The sequence below is a fragment of the Lactuca saligna genome, chromosome 2 (assembly GCF_052625555.1).
Source record: "Lactuca saligna cultivar CGN05327 chromosome 2, ASM5262555v1, whole genome shotgun sequence".
In the NCBI taxonomy this organism is placed as follows: Eukaryota; Viridiplantae; Streptophyta; class Magnoliopsida; order Asterales; family Asteraceae; genus Lactuca; species Lactuca saligna.
Window position 1 is genome coordinate 19,202,315 of NC_136418.1, and position 21,647 is coordinate 19,223,961.

At 38.6% G+C, this 21,647-nt stretch overlaps 3 pseudogenes; 2 read left to right on the top strand and 1 right to left on the bottom strand.

Moving 5' to 3' along the window:
- Positions 1–9,102: 9,102 nt before the first annotated feature.
- On the top strand, positions 9,103–9,781 carry LOC145030742 (chaperone protein dnaJ 11, chloroplastic pseudogene; annotated as a pseudogene).
- A 2,578-nt stretch (positions 9,782–12,359) lies between these two features.
- LOC145029572 (chaperone protein dnaJ 11, chloroplastic pseudogene) lies at positions 12,360–12,806 on the top strand (annotated as a pseudogene).
- A 2,912-nt stretch (positions 12,807–15,718) lies between these two features.
- Positions 15,719–17,836, bottom strand: LOC145029573 (uncharacterized; annotated as a pseudogene).
- Positions 17,837–21,647: the final 3,811 nt, after the last annotated feature.

A 21,647-nucleotide genomic window follows, 5' to 3' on the forward strand; every position in this document is an offset into this window, starting at 1 on the left:
AGGATACTGGAACCCCGTGCCGCGCAACTATCTCCCTGATATAGATGTCGGTCAACTTTTCAGCCAATATGCTCTCCTGAATTGGAATAAAATGGGCGCTCTTGGTCAATCGATCCACGATGACCCATATAGAATCCACTCCTCGCGTTGTCATGGGTGCTTTGTGATAAAATCTATCGTAATATCTTCCCATTTCCACGACGGGATGTCCAACGGCTGCATCTTGTCGTGCGGTCTCTGATGCTCGGTCTTGACCTTCCTACAGGTCAAACACCTTTCAACATACCAAGACACATACCGCTTCATGCAGGGCCACCAATAGTCTAGACGAAGATCCCTATACATCTTTGTCGCCCCGGTATGAATAGAGAACCAGGATTTGTGCGCCTCCTCCATCAGAACCTGACGCACGCCTCCATGATAAGGGACCCACACCCTACGGTGAAGTGTTAATAACCCTCGGCTATCATAGTCGAAGGAGGAAACCTGTTCCACAATCCGCTCACTCTTCCGATGTTCCTCCTTCATAGCCTCTTGTTGAGCCTCCCGAATCCGCTCCAACAGCGGAGTCACTACTGTAATCCGTAAGCAGATATCTCGGATCGGTGTTGCCTTACGGCTAAGTGCATCGACCACCACATTGGCCTTCCCTGGGTGATAAAGGATCTCACAATTGTAATCCTTTACCACGTCCAACCACCGACGCTGCCTCATGTTTAGATTCGGCTGATCAATGAGGTACCTCAAACTCTTATGGTCCGTGTAAATGGTACAGCGAACCCCATAGAGGTAATGACGCCAATTCTTGAGGGCGAACACAACAGCCCCCAGCTCCAAGTCATGCGTCTGGTAATTCGCCTCGTGACGCTTCAGCTGCCTCGACGTGTAGGCGATCACATGCCCTCTCTGCATCAATACCGCGCCCAAACCTGAGATGGACGCATCGTAGTACACAACAAAATCCTCTATGCCCTCTGGCAGGGCTAAGATTGGTGCCTCGCACAATCTCTGTCTCAGTGTCTCGAACGCTGCCTACTGCTCAGGCCCCCACGAAAGACCATGACCTTCCTTGTTAGCCTAGTCAATTGTACAACTATCTTGGAGAAATCCTGGATGAATCTCCGATTATAGCCCGCTAAACCCAGGAAACTCCGAATCTCAGATGGATACTTCGGAACCTCCCATCTTATCACAACCTCCACCTTGGCTGGGTCTACTGAAATCCCGTCCTGGTTGACAAGGTGCCCAAGAAACTGCACCTCGCGCAACCAGAACTCACACTTGGAGAACTTAGCATATAAGCTCTCTCTCCTCAGGGTCTCCAACACCTCTCGGAGATGCCCCTCGTGCTCCTCCTGCGTCTTAGAATAAACCAATATGTCATCAATGAAAACTATCATAGACCGATCCATCATCGGTCTGCACACGCGGTTCATTAGGTCCATGAATGCGGTAGGAGCATTGGTGAGCCCAAACGGCATCACCACGAACTCATAATGGCCATAGCGCGTACGAAACACGGTCTTCTGCACATCCTCCTCTCTGACCCTCATCTGATGATAACCTGAACGCAAATCGATCTTGGAGAACCAATATGCTCCCTACAACTGGTCAAAGAGATCATCAATCCTCGGGAGTGGGTAACGGTTCTTCACTGTCATCTTGTTCAGCTCCCGATAGTCTATACACATCCGATGCGATCAGTCCTTCTTCTTCACAAACAGAATCGGGGCTCCCCAGGGTGAACTGCTCGGCCTGATAAATCCCTTGTCTAGTAGCTCCTGCGGCTGCGTAGACAACTCCTACATCTCGGGAGGAGCCAACCGATAGGGTGCCTTGGCTATTGGAGCCGCACCAGGGACTAGGTCGATCCTAAACTCCACTTGGCACTCCGGTGGTATCCAAGGCTGCTACTCGAGGAATACGTTCGCGAACTCTCGTACTACGGGCACCTCAACCACCGTCGCTCTACCCGCCTCCCGGGTATCCATAACATATGCGACATAACCTGCGTAACCCTGCTGGAGGTAACGCTTAACTCTCGCTGCTGAACATACGGCTGGTCCTCATTGTGGCTTCTCTCCCTGAACCACCATCTCTCCCCCACTTGGGGTCCTGATCTGCACCAACTGTTGCACGCAATCGATCACTGCCCCATTGGGGCTTAACCAATCCATACCAATAATAACCTTGTTCCCCTGCAAAGGTATGGGAACCAGATCCACCAGATAACGCTCCTCAAACAATCTCAATACACAATCCCGGAAAACCTTTGATGCTCGCACTGATCGATCGTTGGCAATCTCCACCTCTAAAGGGCAATCCAACCTTCCCGAAGACTTAGGAAACTTCTTGCTAAGCACAAGAGAAACATATGATCGGGTAGCCCCCGAATCGAACAACACCTGAACTGGGATACCGTTCACATGGAACGATCCTAAGCAGAGCCCATACATATAACATATCAACATTACAACAGCATAACATAAAAGCATAAATAATGAATCAGACCTGTCACCACATCGGGTGCGGCACGTGCCTCCTCGGTAGTTAACTGGAATGTCCGGCTCCTCACCACTGGAGCCTCTGCCTTGCTGTGCCGGCCGTCAGTGATCCATAGGGTCGTTGGAGCTGGCGCCTTCACTGGCGTTGATGCTGCTGTCAACTGGTGGCAACTAGCCTTCTTGTGGCCCCTCTGGTTGCAGTGGAAGCACAACAACTCAGGCGTCTGAATAACCGGTGCAGGGGCAGTACAATCCCTGCTGAAATGCCCCGTCTTGCCGCACTTGTAGCAGGCCGACGATCCCAGTCTACATGCCCCCTCATGTGGCCTGACGCATTTCCTGCAACTGCCCGGTTCTGACCGGCATTTCGGACTATCATCTGATCCTTTGGGCTTCTTCCCCGAAGCCCCTGTAACCTGTCCCTCCTCTGCCTTCCTCTTCCGGATATGCTCCAAATCAATCTCCCTTTCCCTAGCCCTGACAATCATGGAATCCAGGGTAGGGCAAGATGAAAAACTAACATGCTCCCGGATGTCAGCTCATAGCATGTCATGGTAGCGGGTCCGCCTCATATCCTCATCACCTGCATATTGGGGCACTAACAAAGCCCTCTCCCGGAACTTGGTGGTGATCTCCGCCACAGTCTCCATCGTCTTCCTCATATCTAAAAACTCTCTGGCCAGCTGCTGAAGCTCGTCAGCCAGTGCAAACTCTGCCCTAAATCTGGTCACAAAGTCTGACCAGGTCATAGCCTCGACAGCCGAGGCTCCCAATGCGTCACCGATGGTCTCCCAACAATCTCTAGCTCGGTCTCGTAAACACCCCGCTGCAAACCTCACCTTCGACCCCTCGGGGTAGAAGCTAGTCAACTGTGCAGACTCGATGTCTGCAATCCACAGCCTGGCAGCTATGGGGTCCTTCGCCCTGTGAAAATCTGGCGCACCACTGCCCCTGGAGTCCTTAAAGGACAATGTGCGAGATCCTGATTGGCCAGATGCCATGTCGCTCCTGAATGCCCTGAGGCGATCCTCCATCAACTCAATTATCCCTTCCTTGATCGACCTGAAGATAATGAGAGTCAAATCAAGGATGCCCCTGGTGATCTCTGACGCGATGAACTCGCGTAGCCTCTAATCCCCTAGCTCGGAACCTGATCCCTCTCCTGAACTGCCAATTGTTGGCCTCGATCATAGTACCACCATTCTGCAATATATAAACAACGATTGTTAGCGATATTGATACCTCTTGAGGAATCACATCCACTACAAGTTCTGTGGTCTTATCTCGGCCTTCCTCGGTTCGGGTACGGATCCTCTGCTTTCAGTAGTACGGGCCCATACTACCTTCCACATCTATCCATACCTTCTTCAAGGACTACCTTGACTCCACCAAATCCCTTTTTACCACTACTGATCACTGCTATCTTTATCCTAGGCTTACCCTAGGAAAATCTCTGACTCCACATAAACCAATCCTCAGCTGCTGAAGGCCTCCTTGTAATGCCAATTAGCCATCACCTGAATACCATCACATGTGACGAGGCCCGGATAATCCTTCGAGTAAAAGTCTCGTCCCTACAATGGTTGGACTCAAACGAGAGCTGCACAGCAAGGCCAAATCCAACACTCTGAGATTATCCAACCCTGATCCCATGCGATGTGACGTATTCACCTAATGGCTAACTCTCATCACTTGGAGTCCCACAAAGCACAAGGCAAGCAGCATTCAGATACAGGAACTACTCAAGAAAATCTATTCTCATAACGAGAAACTCAACTAGCATACAATGCTGAACTCATACTATCAGGCATAACCAAAACAGGCTATCCTACTGCTGTCTACTCAATTTCTAGCATGCAATTCTCATAAGGCTGGAACACATAAAGCAGGCACGTAAGGCATACTCCTAGATCCTTAGTCCTATTCTAGCATGTTGTTCTACTGAAACTGATAAACATCGTATAGCATTGTATGGGTACTTTGGGGAATACTTACTTGAGCTCGGCTGGTCGCGCACATCACACACTTTGTTCTTTCTTAAAACTCTTTACTTAATCTTTTAGAAAACTTTTTCTTTTTCGAAATCCTTTAATCCCTCGGTTTGAGTTCAGAAACTCCCAAAGGTGTGTCCGAATTCCTCAAACTAGGGCTCTGATACCAACTTGTAACGATCCAATTTTCACGCCCAAAAATTTCATTTAAAATAAGTAGTTTGTAAAATACTTATAGTAAAACATCATCCGATCATATCATTTCATAAAACATATCTCATGTCTGAAAACCCAAAGCATGAAAATAATAATAATGTCAGAGTACAATCCCAAAACATATCATAATGCGGAAATCCAATGCGTGTGTATGATGTGCCGCTATCGCGCCAGCTCCTTCCCCTTCGCTGAAGAGGTACCTGAAACCAAAACTGAAAAATGTAAGCACGAAGCTTAGTGAGTCCCTCCATCATACAACATACCATACAATCATATCACATACATACTGCCAGTCATTTCTGGGGTGCCTGACCTACCCGGTACGGCCATTATGGGGTGCCGACCTACCCATGCGGCCATTCTGGGGTGCTGTCCTTCCCGTGTCAAGCCATTCTGGGGTGCTGACTACCCTTCGGTCCTAACAACCGAACTCGAGGACTGTTCCCCTCCTGCTACCTCTATCGCATATAACATAACAAGCCATCATGCAAACATATCATCACGTACTGTTAGACGTACCTGGGGTGTCTGACTACCCTTCGGTCCTAACAATGGAACTCTACTACTATCCCATACAACGTATCATGCTAGCATATAACATATCAGGTAGTAGCAAACCTAGATGATATCAGAAATACAATCATCTATCATCCGTCTCCTACTAATGGGCCGACATTGTGGCTTTAGACCCACCGCTACCGGAAGGTAACTCACCTCGAAAAGTAGCTGCTGAAAGTCTGCTTGCTAAGCGCCTGACTGCTGAATCGGTAATCCTCCGGCTATAATTCATAAACATAGATTAGCCACTCATACACACCCTCAGGTCAGATACTGACCCCCCTGGTCCAAGGTCAACTCCTTGGTCAAAGTCAACTTCCAATTGACTGGACTCGCCGAGTCATGGCACCGACTCGCCGAGTCCTTCTCCCACTAACTCGGTCCTACTCTACAAGTCCCTCTTCCCACTCACTGAGTCACCCGTAACTCACTACTTGGGACGATAGAACCGGTTCGCGATCCGACTCGCCGAGTCCATACGAGCATATCTCCTACTCACTTCCAAATCCTCACCAGAGCATCCTTAATGAGGATTTGGGTTTCTGGGACTATTGCTATACGTTAAATTGCTAATTTCATGTGCAGATACGAAGGATTGGACCTTCAACACCTAAACCCCTCTTACTCAGTAACAGTTCATATGACTGGCCGAGTTTGAAGAACAACTCGTTGAGTACCAGGCAATCTTCATAGGACTCGCCGAGTTGTTCATCCAACTCGCTGAGTCTAAGGCCATCTTCATAGAACTCGCCGAGTCCCTTCGACCCATTTCCCATACAGACTAAATCTGAGACATGCAACGCTTCCAAACCATAGATCTATGTTCCTAGGGCATGCTTTTCACGTAAAGTTTCAAACTTTACGTGCATGCATGGCCCTATAAGCTCCAAAAGGCAAATGCAAGCTCTTTATGAGGTCATACACTCAATGGGGACCTCAATCACTTCAACCACAGAAACTTTATACTTCTAATACGTCCATAAGGCCTAGATCTGAAGTCCTTTCGGATCATAGAGCACAAATACATGGAGTTTGGTGTTTTAGGGATTGAAATCCATCAATTAGGTACAAAAAGGGAATCTAATGAACTAGTGATCAAGGTAGGGACTTTTCTACCTGAATGGAAGCCTCTTGCAGGGTAGATGTCGGATCTACTTCTCCTCCTTGCACTCTTCCACCTCCTTCTTCTTCTCTTGAGCTTCAAACTTCCTTCGTAAGGCCAAAATCACTCACAAGGACAAAAAGGGGCTAGGGTTTCGCTCTACAACTCTTATGGAAGTGTTAGGGACAAGGGAGGCCGAGTTAGAGTGCTTAAATAGGGTGCAAACACCCGGGTTAGGGTTTTTGCCCAAACAGGGCCTACTCTCCGAGTCCGAGAACCGACTCGCCGAGTCCGAGACTCAGACCCCGCATCTCATCCTGCTCCTACTCGGCGAGTTGTTCCTTCAACTCGCCGAGTCCAAGGCAAAATGCATTAATTTAAGAATTATTAATTACAAGGAATACGTACCAGGAACCAGGTGCTACATTGTTTCTTCCAAAGAATCAATAGCATAATCTGATATCGGAGAATGTCTCCTTTAATAATAATAGCAAGCAGAACCACCAAAAAATAATAAAGAAATTAAGAAGTAGATTTGGTAAGAGAGAGAGGTGTTAAAACACACACAACATATCGAACTTTGTGTGAAGATTGACCTATAATTCAACAAACGAATATAGAAAAACAAAAAGCCCTAATCTTATAGCTTCGATTTGAGGTCGATATAAGTCGCCCAAAGCTTTGTCTAGATACAGGTAGCAAAAAAATGGATCAGAATGAGAAGAGGGAGAAACGTATATATTGAAATCAATATAAATGGTGTACCTTGAAAAATTACAGCATGAGGTGGCGACTGGAGCTCTTAATATAGGGTGAGTCGACAAAGGGAAGTAGAGGCGGCGAAGCATGTTTTCGGGGCTTCAAACCAAGCAACAGGTGGCAGGTAGCTTTGAGGGAAGCACCACCGCCAAAAAAGAAAACCCACCTCCAAGTATCCCGCCTCAACATAAGGTTAGGATAACCGGAAGAATACATGCTACCAGCTCTCAGACGGTAAACGACGTCGTTTGTGGAATCCTAAGCATCACGATGAGGTAAGGATGAAGGAAGGTTGAAGCAGGCAGACAGCTTACCACCAAGCGTGTGGTAGGCTAATCCAACAACTAGGGTTGTGCATGGGTCGGTTTGGGTCGGTTTTGGACCCCAACCCAACCCAACCCGTAAATGATCGGTTTCTGGTTTTCAGAACCTAATAGGGTCGGTTTCTGGTCGGTTCGGTTTCTCGGTTTCTAATATCGGTTTGGGCGGTTTCTTGGTTTCTTGGGTTCAACCCATACACTTACGGTTTCTGGGTTTAAACCCATGGGTTTTGGGTTTGAACCCATTTTCCAGAAATGTAACAATTAGTTAAATAATAAAAAAAACACCTAAGCTTCTTATATATATATATATATATATATATATATATATATATATATATATATATATATATATATATATATATATAACATAAAATAATACTTAAAAGCATCGGGTTTGCGGGTTCGCTGGGTTGGTTTCTCGGTTTTAAAGAGTGGTCGGTTTCTCGGGTTATTGGGTCGGTTTCTGGGGGCAAAACCGAAACCAAACCTGGAAAGTCGGTTTTTACAAATTTAAAACCCACACGGTCGGTTTTGATTCGGTTTCGGTTTTTTCGGTTTCGGTTTCGTCGGTTTTTGTCGGTTTCTCGGTTTCTTGGTTCGGGTTTGCTCACCCATACCAACAACCACCGTCCGATGAATCCAATGGTGGAGAAGCTGTTTGTCGATGTAGACAGCCCGATCATGCAGAAGAGGGTTTCACATATAGGTAAATGATATATATATATATATATATATATATATATATATATATATATATATATATATATATATATATATATATATATATAAATGTTTAAAAATATATATTTAATTATTTATCGGTTTTGAATATTTGATTATCGTTTAATTGTTTTTCGAAATCCGAAACTGTAAAACATCTTCGAGTCGAATTAGCGTGCCCTAGCCCCTAAGAATCCCAAATCAAAAAGTAATGCAGTCTTCAGTCTCCAAACTCACGACGCCGTGTCTCCCGTCTCCGTCGATTGACACATCAAGTCACTGACTATTGCAGTATCGCATGCACACCACTCGTCTTTTCGTCCCCCGGATGTCGCACGCCGCTCATTGTTGTCACTCCTGTTTATGATTTTATAACTTCATTTTATTTGTAATTTTTAATTTAATTTTAAAATGTGTTGCTTATTAAATGAGTTATACAGGTTGGGTTCGACCCACTAACCCACGAACCCATTTAATTATAGGAGTTATATGCGTTGGGTTGGATTGATATTTTCAATCCATCAACCTGTGACCCGCCACCCCACCAACACATATATTATATATGTTAGGTTGGATCAATGTATTATGACCCATCAACCCGTCAACCTCCAACCCGAACCTAACCTAATTATCACGCTCAACAAAAATACATTGTAAGAACTTTCCACGGAAAAGGACAAACTTACGGACAAAACACATAAATTATCCTAACCTAATTAAAGTTTCTTTTTTTTTAAGCATTGTTCCTTCCTTCTAGACGTTTGAGAAAAGTATCCGCCGTTGATCGCCGGTGGAGATTCCTGTGGTCCCCGACCACGGATTGTTCGCTGGCTCCTTTAATTTATTTGTTGAAATGGATAACTCTCATTTTCAATTCCAACTCACCAACACGTATTCATCCTCAAATCTCCGCTTATAAATCCACCACACAAAATCCATATCCAAAAAACTCTAACACAAACAATCTCTTCACATCAATGGCTATTTCGACTACATCTGCATCTTCCTTCTTTACTTCCCCTAATTTCTCCCTCAATTTAAACTCATCGTCAAAATCGAGTTCAAACTCCGTCAACTTCCGAAGAGCTCCGATTTCAGCTGCTTACGCCACCGCTGAGAAAACGGAGACAATTAGATCATTCCGTAATAACACTCCTTCCTCATTGTACGAAGTGCTCGGAGTTCCAATCGGAGCTGATACACAGGAGGTGAAAGCTGCGTATCGGAGATTAGCGAGAGTTTTGCATCCTGATGTCGGAAGGATTGACTCGTCGGCTGATGAGTTCATGAAAGTACATTCAGCTTATGCTACGCTAACAGATCCGGCGAAACGAGCGGATTACGATCGAACTCTGGTGCAGAGACGCGCGGGTTGTTCGTCTCCGGTGAGTTTTTCCGGCGGATATAGGAGTCGAAGATGGGAGACGGATCAGTGTTGGTAGAAATTGCTCTCTTGAAATTCGATCGCCATTTTAGAGATCTTGAGCTTGTAAATATAGAATCTTACAATAGTTTGGCTAGATTTTAAAGCCATAGCCCATAGCATTGAAATATTTTGTTAATTTTCAAGATGAAATTATTATCTTAAGTCAAACATTGTTAATCCAATCTGATTCGATTTTTTTTATTTATGACATTTTAATTGTATAATAATCAAGAATAGTGAATAGGACTGCCGACTTAAAGTCGTGTTTCTAGAATGTTTAGTTTTAATATTGACAAAATGTTTACATTTTCTAATTACAAATAATAATAATAATAATAATAATAATAATAATAATAATAATAATAATAATAATAATAATAACATTTTAATATCCGTTTCACTGCGAATTTTCTTTTTATAATATTGCCGACTAAATTACGAAATATTTGATCCATGGAAAATGCCCAAAACCTCATTCGGATTCTCAAATGTTATGAGATTTCATCTAGGCTCAAAGCCAATCATCTAAAAAGAAAATTGTTCGATATCTTGTCACCATGGATCTGATTTGGAAATTCGAATTTATCGAAAGTTGTTCTTTACACCAATGGGCTTCTCTATCAATGAGGCAAATTTCTTATGTTGGACTCTACAACTAAGTTGATCATCTATAGTACTTTGAAAAAAAAAATATAGAGAAAACAAACTCAATCTTAGTAACAACAAAAAGGAAAAATAATATTTTAAAGAACATGAAGAAATCATTTCTGTGAAAATAGATTTTTTTTTTGACTTCTTACCTACTTGCTTATTTAGGATAAAAGATAAAACAAAAAATTCTTTCAACTCTATTTAAACGTTTGCAACCGATATAAGCTTACCTCGTATGAACTTCTTCCTTGACTCTTAACCCTTTGATCAATATTTTTTTTTTTTTTTTTTTTCACATCATGTATTTGATTTAATCCATTTTGTTTAACAAAGTTCGTTCTAACATCGAATTTGCTATATCGCTAATTCATAATCACACCATCAATCCACAAAAATCATTGCATATACAAGATGCTTCCATTATCATCGATTCATGGGACCAAAGTACCTTTTACATTTGATTACCAACTCTTTCAAAAACCCACAAAATATACATGTAATTGAAAAAAACCATATAAAGGTAGCAAGATTAAAGTGTTGCTGAAAGCCTTAGCAAACTTGCAATGACAAAGGAAAAAAAGCAAATGAATAAAGAATTTTGCATATCAATTACTTCACATAATCTATGAGTTCAATCTAATTTTTCATATCACTTAGAAAATTCGGATAGATACATAAATATTTTATAAGAAATCAATTAGTAACTAAATAAAATAATCTAATATTCATTAGTTATGAATTCATTCTATAGAATTATATGCTGGAATACCTCACACAAAGGTAAACAAGAGAGGAAATTCATTACCTGTATTGGAGATGCTTAGGATGTAAATATCCACAAATGCTCAGGATGTGTCAGAGAAAAAGGATCCCTAATGCTATTATATGTTTTTTATTTTTAAATAAATGTATATAAAATATATAATAAAAAAATTAAACGTTGTACAACTGTCCACTTTGCCTCATTTTTCTCGTATCATATTGATTCATTATCAAAGTATGTCGACTACATAAAGCACTTTATGGTGTTTATGTGGTCTACCCCTTTTTCTCATATCTTGCTTGATTCATTATCTCATCAAAGACCAAAGGTTTTTGAAGATCCTACAAAACCGAATCATGTATGTCAACTACATAAAACACTTTATGGTCTTCTCCAAGCTTCACAAGCTTGGTTCACCAAGTTAAAACAGTAGTTAGTTTCAAATGGGTTTCATGCTTTCCAATCTGATACCTCCTTATTTGTTCATTATTCGTCCTCATCCACCATATATGTTCTTGTATATGTCGATGATCTTATTGTGACAGGAACCAACGATGCACACCTTCATCGTTTTATTACACCCTTACATTGAGTATTCTCTCAAAAGGACCTTGGTGATTTGCATTTTTTTTTTCTTGGCATACAAATCCATCAACATGCTGCCGGCTTTACTCTATCACAACATGCCTACATCAAAGACATTCTCAGTCGAAGCAACAAGTATTTGGTAAATTCAATCACAATACCCCTTGGATCCACAAACTCGTCTTCTTCGTGATGGTGTTTTTTTCGTGATGAGTGGCAAAATAACCCGGTGCTTGATCGTAGTCAATAGTCATCATAGCCTTAACATAGTTATATGAGTATTTTCTTGCTAGCCTTGCTAGTTTTATTCATTCAATATGCTTTTAGTTAAAAAAAAAACTGTTATTTTAATTATTATTAAGGATTTGTTTGATATCAAAGTAAATAAATAAGTAATGTATAAACTCGTGCTAATAATATATCGAAACATAATAATAATGTTTTTCTATAAATAAAGTTTCTAAAACTAGTGCTTAAGTAAATACGCGTGGCACGAGTCAATTAACGTGGTCCGCGGAATCCCAAGATCTCCGGAGCCATAAGCTTGGCGCCGATTTGTTGCTGACTCACCTTCGACTGTTGTGTCTTTGATTATTATTCGAACAGATAACAACACTGTACTATTTGGATAACTTCCATCCTCGTTTCGGCGTTTCCTACTCATCGCCACGTCTTCATCCACAACCTCCGCTAATAAATCACCATCCCAAATCCCACATTCGTCAAAAGATTAAAAACCTCACATTATTTTCCACACATCAATGGCGATTTCAGCTTCATCTTCCCTCTTTACTTTCCCTAATCTCCATGTCAACTCACACTCACCTTCAAAAACAACCGCAACCTCTGTCAGATTCACAAGAGCTCGAATTTCCGCTGTTTACGCCACAGCAGAGAGGACTGCAACGGCGACAGAGACAAGTAGGTCTTCCGGTAATGGTAGCCCGTCCTCGCTATATGAGCTGCTGGGGGTTGGAATCGGAGCTGATAGTGGAGAGGTGAAAGCGGCGTATCGGAGATTAGCGAGGGTTTTGCATCCTGATGTCGGAAGTTGTGACTCGTCGGCAGATGAGTTCATGAAAGTGCATTCGGCTTATGTTACTCTTTCAGATCCGGTAAAACGAGCGGCTTATGATCGGAGTCTGGTGCAGATGAGATCTGCCGGCGGCTGTATGCGCCGGAGGTGGGAGACGGACCAGTGTTGGTAATGCATCGTTGAATCTCGATCCTCGTTTTAGAGATCGTGAGAATGTAAATGTACATAGTAAAGTAGGTTCCACTTCATTAACCATTTTCATGATTCTTGTTAGATTTTGAAGGCATAGTGTTGTGATTTTATAGATAATTAGGTTTTCATCTTCTTGCTGTTATTTCTTGATTGTTATTGTATGGCTTCGGTATAAGAACGTGGTTCATTCAAACGAGTGAAGGATCATATGCCAATTCATTTGAAAATATCACCAAGAACAAAACTAGAATAATCCATGGTTTTGTTTTTTAATTATATATAATGTAATGATCTTTAAAAACTGCATGGAAAAACATTATATATTTAGAAAACTTATAAAGAGAATCATAAAATTAAATTTGAAAAAAGTTAATTTGAAGTGGTTTTTATTTATAAGTAAAAAAACGTACCGATTAAGTTTTGCTCCATCAATTATATTTTGAGATCGGATTAGATTCGAATATACACGATGTTATCGGATTATATATTCAAATTTAAGGCTGATAATTCTTGATATGACCCGTGATATGATCCATGACACGACACGAAATTAATAGGTTTGGGTTAAGTTTTTCAATCTGCTAACCCGTTTATTAAACGGGTCATATATGTATTTCTCAAAAAATAAATGGGTTGATCCGCCAACCCGTTTATATTCTTAATAAAAATTTTATTATATTTTTAAATGTATTTATGTATCAACCATTAATATTTAATAACTACTATATACCATTCATTCATAGACCATTTAACTGTTTTGATATTTTAACTTGTGGTGGATGGTCTAGTATCGTAAGTCGGAACCTATAAAGCTAAGTCTATGACATGTTTCAATGAATGTTTTTTATTTTCATTTGGATGTTTAAGACATAAATGTCTAAAATTCGGATCCACGAACCCAAATTTGACCCACAAACCCGCCAACCTGTGAACCCGTATAAATAAATGGGTTGGCGGGTCATATATGGGTTTATGTTCCAAACCCACCAACGCGTGACCCGCCAACCCGTGACCTGTATATTTAAATGGGTCGTGTTTGGGTTGACATATTTTGACCCGCCAACCCGTCAACCTGCGACCCGTCAACCTGAACACGACACGATTGTCAGACCTATCCAAATTATTTATTAGTATATTAAGATTAAAATATATTAAAAAATGCTTATTAATTTAGGAAGAATTTCATATATATACCATGTCTAAATATCGTATTTGTCCGATCTAATTTTTAAATATCATATTACCGTTCTTAATGTTTTAATTTAAATAGTTCTTATTATTTAATAATCCATTTTACAATTTAAAATCATTAAAATTGAAACAAATAACTAAATAGAGAATAATACCCTACCTTAAATTGCATGAATCCTTTTACTTCGCTACCATGGCAGATTTGAGTCTTAGCAATCATCATAACATGCGTCAGCCTCTTTTTTTTTTTTTTTTCCTCCTCACCTCTTCTTTCTTGCGAGTTGCTAAGGTTATCATGTCAAAACTGTGGCACCAAATAAGAAAATATAAAAGAAATCAACAGTTTTCCCTAAAATTATGTAGGTCTTCTGTTTATATTGGCTTCTAATTGAGGCAACCCATCATCTTCACTACACTCTAGCTCCTCAAAGTCATTTTCCTATGTGGTTAAAGTGTTTTTCTCCATTATGGCTGATTTAAAGATTTATGGCTTGCATTAATAAAACAAGTTGCGAATAAGTATTTTTTTTATTGAAGACTTTGGTATCATTAAAAAACAAACTAATCATTCTAGAGACTTTTGTAATGCTCTATCTTGTTCATGGAAAAGAACTTGAAAAACAACTCAATACACTTTTCTTCAAGAATCAACAACCTCTTCTCTCCCACTATCATTAACCACCACAAAACTACCTACAACATTGTACATTAACTTATGATTCATAATTTGTATGGGTTAATGTAAGAAATAACAATAAAAATTAACACATTTAACTAATTAAATAAGCACATTACACCGACAATTACACAAATTAACAGATCATATCCATCCAATTAGAGTCACTACACCAACACCGATCTTGTTGGCTTCTTTAATTCCAAGATTTTCGTTCTTTTCATCTTTAAAAAACACATCCAGTTGACAATTATCATTTGAACTAACAAGCTGTAATAAAAAAACAGCAAGCAAAAATTACATCTCACAATGATGTAAGGTTTGTTGTATACGTATTACATATTAGTTCATAAAGAAAAACATAAAATAGATTTGAACTAAGATTCATCATAAAGGTAAGAAGCAAATGAGGTATTAACTTAGCATTAGTTCTAATCTCGCATTCTCAAATCAGAAATAGCAACAACCTTTCACATTTGAACCAAAAAATAGCAAGCAAAAGTTACATATCGTAATGTTGGTGTAAGCTGTGTTGTATGCGTACTGCATGTTAATTCACAAAGAAAACCATAAAACTTTCGTTTTTAGCCAATTGCATAAGAAATATGGTGAAAAGACCAAAAAAGACGCATATAGGTTACCAAGATGATTGTAATAAGAATTAATCACATCCAATGTTTTGAAAACTGGACCGCACATCGAACTGGCCGCCATACCGGTTCGATGGATCAACCGGTTCAACTGGTCGGACCGATCCAAAAAACCGGACGAACCGGATGGCGTCATTTTTACATCATTATTTTATTTTAAATTAAAAAATAATAAAAATAAATACAAAAATAAACTACAAAACAACAATACCAGAATAATAATAAGTGTGTTCGGTTCAACATTAAGTATCGAACATACAAAGTATCATAAAAATAATCCATCACATCTTGATTCAAGTTTTGAAAAAACAAAATTCACAACATCAAAATACCATGAAATGTATCAAAACCCAAACTTCAGTCACTTTCTAATCTTCATCTAAAGGAATCTATGTCAATTTGTTCTAAAGCAACTCCATCGTCATCTTCTTCATCATCTTCAATATCAAATAGAAATTCAATTTTAGAAAAACTTAAACTCAAATAAAAAACAAGAATAACAATAATATTGATAGAATAAAAAAAAAAAACCTTGAGAAACTTGGGATTCAAACATTATCGATTCATTGTAGTTTGGTGGCTCATCTTCAACCATATTCTCCAATTCGGTATATCTTAGTTCACATTCCGGTATTTCATCAACCATCCAAAACTCAATTTTATCAATGTTTTCATAATCAATCGGGTCATAAGACTTTTTGTGACCCTTGAGCCTAGAAAAAATATATAAATATATTTTTAAACATAAATAAAGAAAGGGAAAAAAAAGTTTGAAAGTATAAGTTACCTATTTTGTAGACGCAAGTTAAAATGAACATAAACAAGGTCATTAAGCCTTTGATGCTCCAACCAATTCCTTCTTTTAGTGTGGATTCTCTCAAATACACTCCAATTTCACTCACACCCGGAAGAAGAAGTTGTTTGGCTTAAATTTCGAATTGCAAATTTTTGCAATTGCGGAGCATCTCCACCATGTAATTTCTACCATTCATCTAATTGAAAAATAACAAAATAATATTTTAATTCTTTTACTAAAATTCACCATTAATAAAAATTTTAAAAAATGTTACCTGGGCGAGTAGTATTACGAGAAGCAAAAACAAGTGTTCTACCAAAACTTCCTTCATGCTCACGAAACAACTTTAGTTGTCCATTAGAGTTAGACCATTAACCGTACCAACACTACTGTAATGCTGAATCATATCTATAACCCCTGCAACCACCTCTGGTTTCTTACAAAAACTTTCTTGATCATATTAAAAGACCGGATTCAACCAATAAGCCATAACATGAAGACTCTTACGCAACATCCTATCCCAACGATTTTTAATGATGTTAGTGTAAGGATGGTACAACTCTTTGTTGTTGTGAAAAAGTTTCTTAATTCCTTTTTTTTCCCTATACATCCCTTCGTATACATAACCAATAAAAAAAACATCATTAAAAATAATAAAAATGATAATATATTTGTAAACATCATTAAAGAATATAAAAAAAAAGTTATACCTAAAGTCGGCTTCTCATCTGAATCACAAATCCGTAAAAGTCTCAACACTGGAGTCATCACTTTTACTATGATACCACAATTAATGCAAAAGTTTTCATTCAATATGATAAGCTTAACTTCTTTTGCTTTTTCCAATCTAATCACTTTTTTTATAATCCAAGGAGGTGACCATAGCTTGCAAATCATGTTTGTGATCACACAAACTCTTCAATGCGATAAATGCAGTACCAAAACGAGTGGCACTCGGACGAATAATCTCAGTCCAACCTGGTCTTCTTCTTAACCAATTTAATGGCCATTTGTGGTTATAAACAAAAACTGTAACCCTCGATGCAAGTGTGACCAAATCAGCAACTTGAGGCATCTCCGACATATCCTTCATAATCAAGTTCATACAATGAGCTGCACAAGGAGACCATACAATAGATGAATATTTCTCACATAACAATCTTCCTGCAGCCTTATAGTTTGCAGCATTATAAGTGACTAAATGAACTACATTCTGACGAACAAGAATCTCAACAATCTCACTAAATAAACCACATAGCGTTTGGGCATTACCCATAATATCCAATGCATCAACTGATTTGATGAAGCAAATCCCTTTTGCATAATACTCCATAAAATTGATAAGGGGCGTTGTCTTGTATCACGCCACCCATCTCCCATAACTGTACAACCATTTTCTGCCCAATAACGTCTATAAGAATCAACTATAAGTTGTACAGATTGTATCGCATCTTTCAACAACGTCACACACATAGCATATGATATGAAGGTCCTGTGTATCCATGACCCATACTAGCGACTTTACTCATTGCTATTTGAAAAAGAGGAGAATTCACGTCATTCATAGGTATGCAAGAATTATAAAACCACATAGCAAGAGTTAAATCTGTTTCATGCCATCTTTCCTTACTTTGCAATGTTGCTTTAATTGACGGTTGAGATGGATCATTCATACCCTGTTTGAAAAAAGGTGGCATAGTTTGTGTTTAAGAGGTAGGAGCTTTTCTTTTTCCATCTTTTTTTTGAGTTATTTGTTGGGTGAGTACTTGAACCTCATCATCAACATCATACAAGTTATGTACATTCATCCCCGAAGTATCACCAAGCACACCGACATGTTTCTCTTTTGCTTTTTTGGTATTTTCATCCAATGAACTTTTTATGAGAAACTTTATATCTTCGGGACAGCTCGGGCATGCTGCAATACTACCTGGCACTCCAACATGGTGTTGTTTCATTCTATTGATATCTCCACCATTGTATGTTTTTTTTACAAAAGGTACAAAAATATGACTTTTTTCCCGCTCCATCTCGTAGTTCAGTAATATGCCTCCAAGTTGGATCCTTTTTTGATCGAAGATTTGATTGAGTAGAAGCTTGTGAATCAGATGATACAGTATTTGATTGTGCTTCGGATGGATTAGAACTTGGATTGGAACTTAAACCAGGAGTACTCATAATCTAAAAGACAAACACAAGCAACTAATGTTATAGTTGAGCACAATCTAATAAAAAATCTAATCTAAAATCTGATAAGTGCACAATCTAATCTAAAACTTGATAAGTGCACAATCTAAAAAATCCTAAATGGAATGCTAGAGTGATACTAACAATCAGCATTAAGAAACAAAGCAATGTCAATGTAATACTAACAATCTAACACTAAGAAATAGACAATGAAAAATATGATCTACAGTCTAATATACAAACACATATTTTAATTCCCAACATAAATTACATTAAGTGAACAACCAAAATCAATTACATCAAGTCTGATATACAAACACAAATTCTAAAATCTGATTACTTTGTCAGATTTGATATTTCAAAAGATCATGAATGTCACTGATTTAGTTCCCAACATAAATTACATTAAGTGAACAACCAAAATCAATGTAATATATGTTTTTTGTTGTAGAATTTTGAAATTAAGATGCTAAGTTGCATAAAGGGTAAGAAAGTAAGAAATTATGAATAATATCCTAGAAACAAAAAGAATGGAATCAAATAACCACGAAATTCAAGCTTCTAATTAGTAATATCTCTACTCACTGGTATGGATTGCTCGTTGCCTCGTCAGTGGTGTAGCACAGTAGCATAAATCAGAGCTGATGGAGAGGATGGAGAGTTGTGATCGAACGAAGGTAGTGATAGAGACTGGATACCTACGCACTGTGATCGCAAAACTAGAAACAAAAGGGAATGGAATGATCGGAATCAATTGACGTTTCGAGTTTGGAGTTTTGACTTTGGGTGTGCGATTGTGGGTTTGCGTCTTTGCGATTTAGCAATTGGGAATCAGGGAATACATTTGTCCAATATTAGTTCAAAGGAAAAAAAAAAGGTAAAAACCGGTAAAGCAAATTTGATTAGAAGATCAACTTCCCAAACTTCCATGGACATTGAAAATGGTAACATAGGAAATCCAGAAAAGCTTTCTCTTCCCAATGGAAAGGGATTGGCCATAGTCAACTCGGTTGACAAAATGGTAAAGAGAAAGGCTAAGTATGAGATTATCCCATGTACCATTACCAAAGAGTCCATATGTTTCTATTGCCAAAAGGAAGGGGCATTGGTTGCGAAGCTACCCTAACTACTTGAAAGATCTGAGAGAATTTTAATTCAAAAAGTTTGACTCTGGTTTAGGTAAGTACACTATCTAACTCTCTTAAGTTCCTATTTGAAGGTTCTTAATACATTTTGATGTATGGCAGGATCAAGCAAAGGGAAGGAAACTTAAAGAAACAGTATGTTGAATCTGATCGCGATGATGATTCAATCGCATGGTTCGAAGATCGGATTCTTGAGCTACTACTTAGGAGTTATGATAGATTGCTAGAAAATATGTGATAGCATAGTTTTCATTTAAATTTGCATTATAAGGGAAAAGTTTTTCTGTATTTTATAAATAAATAAAAATTTGATTTTATTTTAGTTTATATCTCCTTGCAATGGATTTTATTGAAAAATTGATATTTGTACGTTTCTAGTAATAATGGAAATATGAATTTGATGCTTTCGTTTGTGGTAGTGTCTAAATTTACAAAATAAGGAAAGATTCTCATCACCCTAGTTTCAATTGGACCGAAACTTGGGATCATGTAAGTTGTATAGTATGGTGAATGAGAACTTTCAGCTTAGAAAAAAATAAGACTAATTCCTTGTTCACATGTATATGTGAGTCAAGTGAAGGACTAAAGGATCGAGTACACATTCTTGTGCACTGATCAAGTCCACCATAAAAGATCGATAAGGCTATTCATCATGATTTACTAAAGCTTAGTAAATATGGTTATACTTACAAGTTTAAGTATATTCTGAAGCATTGGAAAAGTTTTTATGTATGGTGGAACAAATGAGAAGAATCAAAATTAGGCAGAAAAATAAAAGTTTCTCAAATCTGAAAAGATGGGAGAGTACTTTAGTATCATGTTTTATGATCATCTTAATGATTGTGAGACCATATCACAATTCATCCTCTAATAACATCTTAGTGCATTCTTATAAAGAAGAGCCATGAATTGTTGAAATGGTTAAATCAAGAAGATGAGTCATACTTCATTCCAAAACAAGTCTTAGAGTAATACTCCAAGATTGTAGTTTGAGTGACACATATTAAATAAGGTTTACTAACACTTGTCAAATGTAAGAGTAGAATGTGTCCTACTCTTGTACATTTGAAATTGGTAAGTTGTGATGTTTTGGATAAAACAAAGACCAACTAAGGCCAATTGTGTGAAGTGTTTGTCTTGATAAGAATCTGCATCATCTCTTGAATATTACGTTCTTAAAATTCGATTATGATTACGACACCCCTCTTTATAGTCAAATTTTGAAAACATGGAAAATAAAAAATAATGTAGCAAAAGACTGGTCTATGATCATGTCTTTTTGTGAGACGTCATTAGATGATGTCTCACATAAAGACGTGATCATAGACCAGTCTTTTGCTACAATATTTTTTATTTGCCATGTTTTCAAAATTTGACTATGAAGAGGAATGTCGTAATCATAATCGAATTTTGAGAACGTAATATTCAAGAGATGATGCAGATTCTTATCAAGACAAACACTTCACACAATTGGCCTTAGTTGGTCTTTGTTTTGGATCTATGATCACGTCTTTATGTGAGACATCATTAGTCGTGTCTCATATGCTTCAGATATATGATCAATTACATGTGCTCTAATATTCATCATTTCTAAATTTTCCAAATGCTCAGGGCATTAAGAGGGGAAAAATCTAGAATTAGATATGACTAAAAATGATTAAGCAATTGTCGAGGACAATCTAAGGTTTACTAAAGATTGGTTGCTCAGGGACAGTTGGAAGTATATTGTTAATTTTGGAAGGACCATATTGACATATTCTAAAAAGAGGTAACTCTTGTTCAGAAGTGATAATCAAAATGGGAATATGGAAATGTTTCCATAGGTGGGAGTTGTTCAATCTGTATAAGATTAGAAAACTTAATGCAAGAAGGACGTTCAAAGCAATGTAATTTGAGTTTGAGACGTTGTTTCCATAGAGTTAATCTCCATTGGAATATTGTGTAATGAATGTTGACAAGTCTTTGTGACTTTGTGCATAATCATTACAAGAGGATCAGTGCATATAAGTTTAAAATCTAACATATTTCGATAAATGGCAGAAATTTGGAATTCTTGCATTTGCGGTAAGGATTTGGGATTGTGCAATGAGAATCATTGGAATTATGTTCAATCGATCTATTCCACAAAGTAAAGATGAAAGACCCTAACTTTCGTGTTTATGAAAGACCCAAACTT